Raw genomic sequence first — 12,733 nt, 5'->3', positions numbered from 1 at the left:
CGGCTACTGCCAGCACCCCCATAATAATTTCGACATTCAGTCGCAACTGGGACAATGCAGAAAACGCTGCATTTCTTTAGCTCTTCTTTGATCAGTGTTGTGTTGAGCTCAGACCTTTGTTTCTATACAGATATCTTCCTCAACTTTTCTGCATAACTAACAGTTTACAGCCTACCCGCCTGCTGCACTGTCAGATGTGGGATAATGAGGGTGGCCACATTTACTGGGTGCAGAAACATTCTTTCCCACTTTTTTTCAGAGAGGCTGCTTTTTAAGAGCAGTAACTGCAGCCTGTTAATCCCAGTGGCACTGACAAAGCACACATCATTATAAATGCCTCCCCTATTAATCTACTGTTGGAGACAGTTCATTCTGTAGAAGGCACTTGACACGATAGAACTATGCACACAAGAATTTGCTGAATGGCAAATCAGACTGATACACTTTGATTATTTGGCTAATCTGATGTTAGACTTACATCATATAATGACAGAAAAGTCACCGATTTCTTTGAGGTAGAAATAAATGATAATGTTTGTGTGTGACCTTACATCAAGACACTGGACACAGGCTGAAGCCCGTCTGCAAGTCCTTCAAGCAGGCTCCTTTTACTGTTACTGTCAGATGGAGCAGTTCAAACTCCCTGGGCTTTGAGATTTAGAACAGTTGTTTCTTGATTGGTTCATTTAGACCAGGGGTGGGCAAACTTTTCTGTGCAAGGGCCACATTCAGAAATTCACAATTTTAAAGGGCCGCATAGTATATTAAGTAAAATAATTACTTCACCCGGTTATGATTCTGGGCGCCTCATATAGAACATAGAACCGTACAGCACAGAACAGGCCCTTCAGCCCTTGACGTTGTGCCGAGCAATGATCACCCTACTCAAGTCAACGTATCCACCCTATACCAGTAAGTAACCCAACAGCCCCCCCCCCATTAACCTTAAAAAAAATAATAAAACATTTTTAAAAAAAAAATTTTTTTTTTTTTTGTTAATGACTTGGTGGGCCGCATAAAGACCTTTGGCGGGCCGCATGCGGCCCGTGGGCCGTAGTTTGCCCACCCCTGATTTAGACCAATGAAAGAGCTGCATTTTTGCACCAATAAGCTTCTTGGCCAAGAAAGTTTCAGCAGTTTGGGAGAGAGTCAATCTAGTGAAGGTCAAGGTGCAATGGAGTAAACAAGGTGTAGAAGAGCCAAAGGTAAGTGAAGTTGTTTTTTGGCAGGTGTTGCATTTTGGCTGTTGTATTAATTAGTCATAGAAATCATAGAATTTACAGTGCAGAAAGAGGCCTTTCGGCCAATCAAGTCTACACCGACCCCTGAAAGAGCACCCTACCTAACCCACAACACCACCCATCCCCGCAAACCAGCAACCCCACCTAACTTTTGGACACTACGGGGCAATTTAGCATGGCGAATGCACCTAACCCGCACATCTTTGGACTGTGGGAGGAAACCGGAGCACCTGGAGGAAACCCACGCAGGCACGGGGAGAACGTGCAGACTCCGCACAGACAGTGACCCAAGCCGGGAATCAAACACGGGTCCCTGATGCTGTGAAACAACAGTGCTAACCACTTTGCTACCGTACTTTAAAAAAAATTTAGAGCACCCAATTATTTTTTTCCAATCAAGGGGCAATTTAGCGTGGCCAATCCACCTACTCTGTGTATCTTTGGGTTGTGGAGGTGAAACCCATGCAAACACGGGGAGAATGTGCAAACTCCACATGGACAGTGACCCAGACCCGGGATTGAACCTGGGACCTCGGCGCTGTGAGGCAGCAATGATAACCACTTTGCCACTGTGCTGCCCCCTGTATTACCGTGCTTATTGGCTTTTAGTTTTAGGTCCTCCAGAATATTCTCATATAAGAACACCAAACACAATCAAGCAAGAACTTGGAGTGCAATTGCTGCCATGTGCTTACTCCCACCATGGGGCCATCTACTGTTTAGTTAACGGTCTAAAAAGTCCTTCCACTTGCCCCTGGAGCTTGAGGGAGCTCACAGAGTGCTGGCCAGGAGGCCTAAGGCAAATGAACCCCCGCGGGCGGTGCTGGTGCGGTTCCATCGATTTAGTGACCGGGAGTGTGTGCTGCGCTGGGCCAAGAAAGAGAGGAGCAGCAAGTGGGAGAATTCGGTAGTACGAATCTACCAGGACTGGAGTGCGGAGGTGGCAAAGCGGAGGGCCGGGTTCAACCGGACGAAGGCGGTGCTGCATGCCAAGCAGGTCAGATTTGGAATGCTGCAGCCTGCGCGCCTGTGGGTGACATACAAGGACCGGCACCATTACTTCGAGTCCCCGGAGGAGGCGTGGGCCTTTGTACAGGCGGAGAAGCTGGACTCGAACTAGGATCTGGGGACACACTATGGCCGTTGCTGTTTTCGCTGTTGCTGTTCTTCAATTTTGACACGTGTTTTTTTTATGCTGCTTTTCTTTTTGCTCTGTTTCCGGGTGGGTTTGTCTGTTGGGTATGGGTGTGGGTTATGTGGGGAACATTGGGGGTATGTGCTTTATATGTTCTCTTCTGTACGGGGCCGGGGGTTGGGGTGAAACTGGATTTTGAGGAGCTGCGTCGGAAGGGTGGGGTGTGGCAGTGTGAAAGCGCGGGCTTTCCTCTGGTTGTCCGCGCTGCGGGGCAGGGGGGGCGGAGCTGGAGGTGGGGGCGTGGCCTCTACTGGTTTTCTTTCCCGCGCTGAAGCGGTGCCAAGGAGGTGTGGCAAGAGGGGGATGACCCCATGCCGGGAGGAGATGGGTTTTGGCAGGAGCTGCCGGGTCAGCAGAAGTCAGCTGACTCATGGAAGTACCATGGAGGGTGCGTCGCGGCTAGGTGGGGTCCTAGCCTGGGGGGGTGGGGGGGGGGGGATACCGGGTTGCTGCTGGAATGGCCAGGAAGGAGCTGCCGTGGGCCGGGGGGGGGGTAGAGGAGAGGCGTTATCGCCATGGGGAACGGGTCAGGCGGGGCGAGCTGGCCTGGGGCGAGCAGTCGATAAGCTATGGCTAGCCGGCGGGGGAGAGGGGCAGGTTGCTCTCTGATTCGGCTGATTACCTGGAACGTGAGGGGGCTGAATGGGCCCGTTAAGAGAACCAGGGTATTTTCTCATCTGAAGGGGCTGAAGGCGGACGTGGCTATGCTCCAGGAGACCCACTTGAAGGTGGCGGACCAGGTTCATCTAAGGAAGGGGTGGGTGGGGCAGGTTTTTCACTCAGGATTGGACGCGAAGAACCGGGGGGTGGCGATCCTGGTGGGGAAGAGGGTGGCGTTCGAGGCGGCTGAGGTAGTGTCGGACAAGGAGGGCAGATATATTATGGTGAAGGGCAGGCTGCAGGGAGAGAAGGTGGTGCTGGTTAATGTATATGCCCCGAATTGGGATGATGCCGGCTTCATGAGGTGTTTGTTGGGCCGCATTCCGGACCTGGAGGCAGGGGGCCTGATCATGGGGGGAGACTTTAGCACAGTGCTGGATCCCCCACTGGACCGGTCCAGTTCAAGGACGGGTAGGAGACCGGCGGCGGCCAGAGTGCTGAGGGGGTTTATGGACCAGATGGGAGGGGTGGATCCCTGGAGGTTTGGGAGGCCGAGAGCACAGGAGTATTCCTTTTTCTCCCATGTCCATAGGGTCTATTCCCGAATAGATTTTTTCATCCTGAGCAGGGGATTGATCCCGAAGGTGCAGGATGCAGAGTATTCGGCCATAGCGATCTCAGACCATGCTCCGCACTGGGTTGATCTGGAGATGGGGGAGGCGCGGGACCAGCGCCCGCTCTGGAGCCTGGATGTGGGGCTGCTGGCTGATGAGGAGGTGTGTAGGACGGTCCGGGGAAGTATCGAGGGGTATCTTGATACCAATGATACGGGGGAGGTCCGGGTGGGGATGGTCTGGGAGGCTCTGAAAGCAGTGATCCGGGGGGAGCTGATCTCCATCCGGGCCCATAGGGAAAGGAGGGAGAGGAAGGAGAGGGAGAGACTGGTGGGGGAGCTCCTGGATGTGGACAGGAGATACGCGGAGGCACCGGAGGAGGGGTTGCTGGGGGAGCGGCGCAGTTTGCAGGCCAAATTTGACTTGTTGACCACCAGAAAGGCGGAGACACTGTGGAGGAGGTCGCAGGGTACGGTATATGAGTATGGGGAGAAGGCGAGCAGGATGTTGGCGCATCAGCTCCGCAGGCGAGATGCGGCTAGGGAAATTGGAGGAGTGACGGATAGGGGTGGGAATGTAGTGCAGAAGGGGACAGAAGTAAATGGGGTCTTTAGGGACTTCTAAGAGGAACTGTACCGGTCAGAACCTCCGATGGGGAGAGGGGGGATGGAGAGCTTCATGAACAGGCTACGGTTCCCAAGGGTTCAAGAGGAGCTGGTAGAGGGGCTGGGGGCGCCGATAGAGTTGGAGGAGCTAGTCAGGGGGATTGGACAAATGCAGTCAGGTAAGGCGCCGGGGCCGGACGGGTTCCCGGTGGAATTTTATAAAACGTATGCGGATCTGGTGGGCCCCCTGTTGGTGCGAGCTTTCAATGAGGCATGGGAGGGGGGGGCTTTGCCCCCGACGATGTCGCGGGCACTGATCTCTCTGATCCTAAAGCGGGATAAGGACCCCTTGCAGTGTGGATCATACAGGCCTATCTCGCTCCTCAATGTTGACGCTAAGTTGTTGGCGAAGATCCTGGCCACCAGGATAGAGGACTGTGTGCCAGGGGTGATACACGAGGATCAGACAGGATTTGTCAAGGGACGGCAGCTCAACACGAATGTGCGGAGACTGCTAAATGTTATTATGATGCCGGCAGTGGAGGGGGAGGCGGAGATAGTGGTGGTGCTGGACGCAGAGAAAGCGTTTGATAGAGTTGAGTGGGGGTACCTATGGGAGGTGCTGGAGCGGTTCGGATTAGGGGAGGGATTTATCAAATGGGTGAGGCTGCTCTACGGGGCTCCGATGGCGAGTGTAGTTACAAATGGAAGGAGATCGGAGTACTTTAGGCTCTACCGTGGGACCAGGCAGGGGTGCCCCCTGTCCCCCTTGCTCTTTGCACTGGCGATTGAACCTTTGGCTATGGCGTTGAGGGAGTCAGGGAGATGGAGGGGTCTGGTGCGGGGTGGGGAGGAACATCGTGTATCGCTGTATGCGGACGACCTGCTGTTGTATGTGGCGGATCCAGAAGGGGGAATGCCGGGGGTGATGGAGCTGTTAGCGGAATTTGGGGGCTTCTCGGGCTATAAGTTAAATTTAGGCAAGAGTGAGGTATTTGTAGTACACCCGGGTGATCAGGAGGAGGGAATTGGGAGACTCCCATTTAAGAGGGCAGTGAAGAGTTTCAGATACCTGGGGGTTCAGGTGGCCAGGAGTTGGGGGACTGTCCATAAGCTTAATTTTACCAGGCTGGTGGAGCAGATGGAAGAGGAATTTAAAAGGTGGGACATGGTGCCGCTATCGTTGGCGGGTAGAGTGCAGTCCGTCAAAATGACGGTTCTCCCGAGGTTCTTGTTCCTTTTTCAGTGTTTGCCCATCTTTATCCCTAGGGCCTTTTTTAGAAGGGTTACGAGCAGCATCATGAGCTTTGTTTGGGCGCATGGGACCCCGAGGGTGAAGAGGGTCTTCTTGGAGCGGGGTAGAGAGGGGGGGGGGGGCTGGCGTTACCCAATCTCTCGGGGTATTATTGGGCGGCCAATGTGTCGATGGTGCGCAAGTGGGTAATGGAGGGGGAGGGGGCAGCATGGAAACGGATGGAGAGGGCGTCCTGTGGAGATACAAGCCTGGGGGCCCTGGTAACGGCGCCGTGGCCGTTCCCTCCTACGAGGTATACCACGAGTCCGGTGGTGGCGGCTACCCTCAAGATTTGGGGGCAGTGGAGGCGACATAGGGGAGAAGTGGGGGGCTCGATGGAGGCTCCGTTAAGGGGGAACCATAGGTTCGTCCCTGGGAACATTGATGGGGGATTTCAGGGTTGGTACAGAGCGGGCATCAGACAGCTGAGGGACCTGTTTATTGATGGGAGGTTTGCGAGCCTGGGGGAGTTGGAGGAGAAATTTGGGCTCCCCCTGGGAACATGTTTAGGTATCTGCAGGTAAAGGCATTTGCTAGGCGGCAGGTGGAGGGATTCCCTTCGCTTCCCGCGAGGGGGGTGAGCGACAGGGTGCTTTCGGGGGTCTGGGTCGGAGAGGGGAAGATATCTGATATCTACAAGGTTATGCAGGAGGCGGAGGAGGCGTCAGTAGAGGAGCTGAAAGCTAAGTGGGAGGGGGAACTGGGGGAACAGATCGAAGACGGGACATGGGCTGATGCCCTGGAGAGGGTTAATTCTTCCTCCTCGTGTGCGCGGCTTAGCCTCATCCAATTCAAGGTGCTGCACCGGGCCCACATGACTGGGACAAGGATGAGTAGGTTCTTTGGGGGTGAAGACAGGTGTGTCAGGTGCTCGGGGAGTCCAGCGAACCATGCCCATATGTTCTGGGCATGCCCGGCGCTGGAGGAGTTCTGGAAGGGGGTGGCGAGGACAGTGTCGAGGGTGGTGGGATCCAGGGTCAAGCCAGGATGGGGACTCGCGATTTTTGGGGTTGGGGTGGAGCCGGGAGTGCAGGAGGCGAAAGAGGCCTGTGTGCTGGCCTTTGCGTCCCTAGTAGCCCGGCGAAGGATCTTGCTACAATGGAAGGATGCGAGGCCCCCAAGCGTGGAGACCTGGATCAATGACATGGCGGGTTTCATTAAGCTAGAGAAGGTCAAATTCGCCCTGAGAGGGTCGGTACAAGGGTTCTTTAGGCGGTGGCAACCTTTTCTCGACTTTCTGGCTCAACGATAGGGTACGGGGACAGTAGCAGCAGCAACCCGGGGGGTGGGGGGAGGGGGGGAAGGGGGAGGGAAAAGGTGGGGGGAAGGGGGAGGGAAAAGGTGGGGGGGGGGGGGCGGACGATGACTATGTTTGTTTATTTAATTTAAATTTATTTTGAAGTTCTTTTGTTGTTCATTGGGGGTGGGGATGGGATACATGCGTCGATACGTCTGGGGGTGGTACGGTTATTATGGGTTATTTTGTTGCATTTCATTGTTTGTCGTTATGTTTTATATTTTCTGTAAAAAATTCCAATAAAAATTATATTAAAAAAAAAACAGTCTAGAAAGGAGGCTTCTGAGAGTTGTTCAAATAGAGGTATGTAGGATAGGAGTTGGTATGGAAATGGTAAATGCTGAAAATTACTTGGAACTAGATTGTGAGAGTAGGAAATGGAGATACAGGGCCCAAATGATAAAATGAAAATTTCTGATTGATATTAGGAAAGAGATGCCTGAGGGGGTGACCTGATAGAGGTATTTAAAATGATGAAAGGGTTCATTATGATAGCTGTAGATAGGTCCAAAGTAGTGGGAGTCCAAACATATGGGCCATAATAATAAGTTTGTCTTGAATAAATCCATTAAGGAATTCAGGAGAAACTTCAATATACACAGACCAGTGAGAATGTAGAACTTGCTACCACTTGTGGTTGATGGGATTAGCATGGATATATTCCAGACGTGGTTAGATAAGTACATGAGAGAGAAGGATAGAAGAATATGCTGATAGACTGAGATGAGGTAAGGTGGGAGGAGGCTTGTGTGGAGCATAGGCCTATTGGGATTAATAGTTTATTTCTGTGTTGTAAATTCAATTTATTTACGTTCTTCACACAATGACTGATAAATAGGCGGATTGGGGTTCCAAATAGCACAGTAACACAAAAGAAATACCAATGGGCCATCAGGTACCAGTGCATGTCACAGTGATGGAACCATTCGGTCTTTCTGGGTGAAAAAATTAAAAAGGACCAAACCACCTCCCCACGCTTATCCTTAGTAATCACTACCCAGCTCGATCATGATCCAATCTAATGCCTACGAACACGTATTTTCTAGGAGCAATATGGATTGATTTTTGCCTGCCTCAAACCCGAGACAATGAGATCAATTGTGGCACCCCTGCCATTGCCCAAGAAAACATCAGGAATCAAACTTAGGAACCCCCTGGTCTGTGTGGATCTTTTCCCTTTGTGGCACATTTAGAATATAACAAAAGAGAAAACCGATGATGAGGATTGAGGCAAGGGAAAACTGGTGGGGCACTAAAATTGTTGACGAGAAAAGTGAAAACGGCGACAAGAGTGGAGATGAAGATTATCGGGGTCGGGCACAAACATCAATCGAAGGAAAAGCCGCCAATGCCGAAAGGTTTGAAAAAAAATGAAGCACAACCGTGAGTAAGCAGAACAAAAATGTTGTTAACGTGCTTGCCATTGGAATTGGGTAGATGCTAGGCTGCAAGAGAAGTGAAATGGGCTGCGGGAACAGGGATACAAAGTTTTTCCGATTCTGTGCAAGCTACTACATGAATTAGGCAAATAATAGTCCAGGCAAAAGAAAAAAATTCTTATTTTGCATTGAGGATTAGGAGACCACTTGTTTCACACATTAAAAAAGAAGCAGCAGGTAGAAAGGTTGAAATAAATATAGACCCTAGGAGCCAGCAGATGAAATGGCAGCAACGTTGCTGCTATGGATGCATTTGATGAAGATGGTGAGACTGGGTGGCAGGGTGGCACAGTGGTTAGCACTGCTGCCTGACAGTGCCGAGGTCCTGGCTTTGATCCCGGCCCCTGGTCACTGTCAGTGTGGGGTTTGCACATTCTCCTCGTGTCTGCATGGGTCTCACCCCCATCACCCTAAGGTGTGCAGGGTAGGTGGATAGGCCGCGCTAAATTGCCGCTTAATTGGAATTTTAAAAAAAAGATGGTGAGACTTGGGACTCTTACGAGGAGAGATTTCAACTTTATCTGATAGCTAATCAAAAACTGGAGGACCCAAAGGTTGCAACTATTTGGTAGGACGTAAAACTTTTATGCTACTGCAAAACTTAGTCCATCCAGCAAAGTCAGGAGATAAGACCTACAAAGAATTGGTGAAGATTCTCGAAGGGTGTTTCTCACCAAGATCACTTACAGTTGCAGAAAAGTTTTGGTTCCACCGCCATAGTCAGGAAGAAGATGAAAGCATCTTACAGTTTGTGGTGACCTTAAGAAGGTTAGCAAAATACTGCAAGTTTGGTGCAACACTAGACAACATCATTCCTGATAGGATTGTATATGGACTCCGCTACAAAGCTATTCAGAGGAAGTTCCTTACTGTAAGCAACTTAACCCTTAAATTAGCTGTACAAATTGCAATGTCAATGGAGCTAGCAGCAAAAGAGGCTTCACAGATAGGAGCAGGAGAGAGGATCCACAAGATGGAGACCACAAAAACAAGTCTGTCAGGGTACAACCATGTTATTGATGCGCACAAGTTCAACACTCAATGGGGGGATGATGAAGTAGAGAAAATAAGTGTAAGAACTGAGGCAAAAGGGGCCATATTGTCAAAGCATGCTGGCCACGGCAAATTTTACCAACGCCTAAGATGTGTACGAGAAGAAAACATCTAAGCCTAGAAATCTTAGAATCGCCATGTCCTGAAAATGTGACACAACTAATAATAATAATAATCTTTATTAGTGTCACAAGTAGGTTTACATTAACACTGCAATGAAGTGACTGCGAAAAGCCGCTAGTCACCACATTCCGCCATCTGTTCGGGTACAGAGAGAGAAAATTCAGAATGTCCAATTCACCTAACAAGTAGAACTTGTGGGAGAAAACCGGAGCACCCGGAGGAAACCCACGCAGACATGGGGAGAACGTAAAGGCTCCGCACAGACAGTGACCCAAGCCGGGAATCGAACCTGGGTCCCTGGTGCTGTGAAGCAACAGTGCTAACCACTGTGCTATCGGAAGTAGCAGTCCTGTAGCAGTCCCTTCTCACACACCAGTTGTGGGGAAAGCAGCCTCAGTGATGACAATCTGCCATTATCTGGGTCTCAAAGCCAACCTTGACTGATAGCCATTCCGTGTACTCTCATCTCGTAAATGTTTCTCCCACAGACTTAAAATGCATGGGGCTGTTACAAATCAAATATGGTCATCACGTGGGTGAGTGGGGTCTGAACACAGGTTCCGGGGCTCCCTGGTCCCTTTTTACAGTTAACAGCCTGGATTGGGGAAAGGGAAAACAGAGTAGAAAAAATGCGAATGTATTTTTTGGGTCATTTGGTCCACACCAGCGCTTGGGAATCTGGTTGCTGCCGGTTACCTTCTTGCATGTTTGATCTCTGACTGACTCAGCCGGCAGCGTTAAAGTGAGCAGATAATTAACCATCAACTCATTTTAGTTCCAATCAAAGATGTAATTTGGCATTGTTTCCAGCACAGGCCTTTCGCCTCAAGGTGGCAACTGTGCAGAACAAGCAGTGGCTGTGAGTAGTAAGCAGCCTTCGTGGGGAGGGATTAGTGGGGGCTGAGTGAAAGGTGCTGTTCTGCTGGGGAATAGGAATGGACACCCCCCCGCATCACTGAATCCACATGGTGCATTAGTAGGAACAACCTTTGAACGATGCAGTAAAATCCATCGTACAGATTGTCTCTCAAACCTTACAACCATTAGAACACAAATTGTTTCCTGGCACCCCTGGTCTGGCCCAAGAGTTCTGGACAGGGTGGCATGGCCCCTTTGAAGGGTATCTGCGAATTGAAAAAAACCTTGAAGGAAGTGCACAGTGGTCAACTGAGGCTGTTTCATAAAAATACATTATTGTGATAAATTTGTCTCACTTTTTGCAATGCGATTGAAGCATTTACACACTTTGTGCCAATTAGGTATGGCACTGGACAGAAGAATGCAAAAGTGCATATAAAGAGGTAAAAGAAGTCTTAACGAAGCCAGAGCTATTGGTTCACTACACTCCCAAGTTGAAGTTGCAACTTGCTTGCGATCCATTACCATATCGGGTTGGTACAGTTGTATTGCACATAATGCCTTCAAGAGAGGATCAACCGTTAGCATTCGCGTCATGAGCTATTGCTAGTGCAGAAATGACTTACACTCAGAGTTAATTTTTTCAGTTAGAAAAAGAGCTTTGAGTATCATATTCCGAGTAAGAAGGTTTCAGCACTAACTTTACAGATGTCATTTTACTCTCTTGACAGATCACTGTCCCTTGGCAACAACCTTCGGGCCGTATAAAAGTATTCCGTCTTTAGCAGCTAGTAGGTTACAAAGATGGTCTTTGATATTATTGTCATGGGTCAAAAATCGGAACACACACGTTTTATGCCATTCATGGCCTCCCCACACCAGGGCAGAAAAGGCAGGAGTCTGAGGAAAGCAGATGGGGAGCGATTCTCCGCCCCCCACGACGGGTCGGAGAATAGCGGGAGGGCCTTCCCGACATTTTTCCCGCCCTCCCGCTATTCTCCCCCCCCCCCCCCGCCCAACTCCCAACACGAATCGCTGCTGCCGTCTTTTTACGGCTGGCAGCGATTCACAGCTGATAGATGGGCCGAAGTCCCAGCCCTTTACGCTGTTTTTACGAACGGCAAACACACCTGGTCTGGCCGTTTGTAAAAACGGCGGGAACAACTCGCTTTTTATAACCATGCCACCGATTGGCACGGCAGTACCACGGCCGTGCCAAGGGTGCCATGGGCCCGCGATCGGTGCCCACCGATCGCGGGCAGCGGGCCCGATGCCCGCGCACTATTTCTGCTTCCGCCGCCCCGCAGTATCCATTCGCGGGGCGGCTGAGGGGCATCCCGGCCCGCGCATGCGCGGGTTTCGCGCAAATACGCGATGACGTCATCCGCGCATGCGCGGGTTGGAGTCTTCCAATCCGCGCATGCGCGGCTGACGTCATATGACGCGTCAGCCGGCGCGTCAGCCCGTGATGCCGGAGCTTACGGCGTCGGGCTGCTAGCTCCGACCGGGGACCAGAATCGGTTCCCGGTCGGGAAGGGGCGCGCTGGCGTCAAACCCGGCCGGGTTTGACGCCAGCCTTACGATTTCTCCCGTTTGGGAGAATCGCGCCCATGGTGTTTCCAAATTTGAAGCCAATAGAAAGAATAAAAAAGTTATTGATTTTCTACCTCCCATTTTACACTGTGCGTCTATGTTCATCCCTATGTATATACGTTACTAGATTTCTATTTGTCCTCTCATTTTCAAACTTATTTGTGGGAAAACTAATATAATGAATATTGTTTGATTCAGGAACTGTATTGTATCGGTTGGGCTGACTTATCAGCATTCATGCATTCTGGAACCATGCAAGTGCTCAATCTCCAGATTCTGCCTTCAACTGGAAGAGTCATAAGCTTGAGGAAAAAAATTTTGGTTTAGTCGTTAGATGGTGCCATGGCCATTTTGAGATATTTTGAGATAAGCCTCTAATATGGCAGGTAGGAAGAAAATAGTAATTACAGACTGAAGCACGATCTGACCATATTGGTATAGGCAAAAAAAAACACGCACTCTGAAACAGACATTTCCATATTCAGATTAAGAGTTTAACACATATTTGATGTTCCTTTCGACAATATTGGGTATTCAGAAAACCAGATAAACGTGCACATGACAGACGGTGTTTACAAGGGAAGCTCCATAAAAATAAAACAGTACATGGTAAAATGTTCAAATGTATTAAATAACACAAGCAGAATTAGTCAATTATTCATTTTCAATTGTGATAGTGGCTCAGTTAGGTCTATTTTTCCAAGCAGCATTTTAGTAATAACAATTTGTGTTACTGCCATTTTTAAAGTACTAATTGGGGAAAAAGAACTAGTTTCTGCCTTTGCTCATTCCGATGAACAGTCTTGAGCCCTGCCCCCAAC

At 50.1% G+C, this 12,733-nt stretch overlaps 1 protein-coding gene across 1 annotated transcript in view; it reads right to left on the bottom strand.

Annotated features, from left to right (window-relative positions):
• The window catches only part of dlc1 (DLC1 Rho GTPase activating protein), a 607,654-nt gene that overhangs the window by 159,504 nt on the left and 435,417 nt on the right, over window positions 1–12,733 (bottom strand). The window lies entirely within an intron of this gene.

The sequence above is a fragment of the Scyliorhinus canicula genome, chromosome 3 (assembly GCF_902713615.1).
Source record: "Scyliorhinus canicula chromosome 3, sScyCan1.1, whole genome shotgun sequence".
Classification (NCBI taxonomy): Eukaryota; Metazoa; Chordata; class Chondrichthyes; order Carcharhiniformes; family Scyliorhinidae; genus Scyliorhinus; species Scyliorhinus canicula.
This window is presented reverse-complemented; position numbering and strand designations above follow the sequence as displayed.